We start from the raw sequence: 1,568 nt of genomic DNA on the forward strand, positions 1-1,568 counted from the left end.
TGTCTTCTGCTACAATTAGGAGGTGGAAGTTCTTCTGACATACTAAACCTTGGAAACTAACATATGAAGGGCACATGCTGGGCTTCCCTCCGTGATTGACACCTCTGATTTCATGGGATAAGCAGGGACACAGATTTCAAATGACGATAAAGAAACCAAATGTTTAGTGACAGATGAGGACCCAAATGACCTGGCTACTGGCTACCTTTCTGATCTAATTTGCAACCGCGCTTCCCTGGGTCATTCCACTCCTGTCATACTGACATTCTGCCACTGCTTGTACGTGACAAGTACCCTCCCGCCCCAGGATCTTTGCACTTGCTGTTCTCGCTCTGCCAGGAACTCCACTTCCTTGGCCAAACCTTTCCCGACTGTCCTTCACGTCTTCACACCCCATTCTCTATCCTGTGACCCTGCTCTAAGTTCCCTGGTAGCTCTCATGCTCCCTCACATTATCTATTTATGTTTATTTGTTTATTGCCCCTTCCACCCTATTCTACCCTAAAGATTTTGTCTGTCTTGGTCACCAGTGGATTCTGCTGCCTGGTGCATAGAAGATCTTCAACAAATATTGAATTTTTGAATAAATAAAAATTTAATTTCCATGTGAGTATATGCAGTTAAGATCCTGTGCTCAGAGTTCTAGATGTATGATATTATACAATCTTTACAACAAGATTGGGGTTATAGTCTCCCATCTGGAGATGAAGAAACTGAGAATTAGAGAAATGAAATAACTTGGCTGTGTTTGTTGTTATTTTTAAATTGTGGTTTCTGTGTTTGGGGGATTTTGATATTTGTTTTTAAGGACCTCAGTCACATTGAGTTGAGACACCCAGGCTTATCCCAACCTATTACACTCTTCCCGGTTGATACACTGCCTCTCTTCTGCTTATACTTTTTCCCACCTTATGCCCTATTCCCAACTTCATTCTCCTCCCCCAGACTGGCATTTAAGACGATGAATGAAACTCAGGGAATATGCTCCATCTAGATCACCTGGACTTACCTCCTGGCTTTGGCGTTTTCGAGCTGTGTGACATTGGCAAATTCTTGGTCATCATTGCTTGAACTATTGGCCTCCTTCCATTTCCTATTTTTCTTCCGGTGTCTCCAAGAAGTAGACTTTGATACTTACCTGATTCTCCAAGTTTCCTCTCTCTCTCTTTTCTCTTCTTTACCCTAGCCTTTCCTCTTGCCTCTTAGATGTCCTCCCTCAGCATAATTCTTCAGCTCATATATTTACTATTTTATTTAAGCTATCAGTTGAATTCTTTATTCAAAAACTACGAGATTCTTTTTTTTAATTTAATTTTTTTAAACTTTATTGAGGTATAATTGACAGGACTGTAAGATATTTGAAGTATACAACATGACGATTTGAAGGATTTTGTTGTTGTTTTTATTTTATTATTATTTTTTTAGATTTCACTTCTAAGTAATATCATGCAGTGTTTGTCTTTGTCAGACAAGATTCATTCTTAGTATTTCTAATTCTTTTACTGAACTGCCTATTCTCGCTTCATATTTCCAGTATCTTCTCTCATCTCTTCAAGCATATTTGTCAT

The sequence above is a fragment of the Rousettus aegyptiacus genome, unplaced genomic scaffold (assembly GCF_014176215.1).
Source record: "Rousettus aegyptiacus isolate mRouAeg1 unplaced genomic scaffold, mRouAeg1.p scaffold_m13_p_17, whole genome shotgun sequence".
Taxonomy (NCBI): domain Eukaryota; kingdom Metazoa; phylum Chordata; class Mammalia; order Chiroptera; family Pteropodidae; genus Rousettus; species Rousettus aegyptiacus.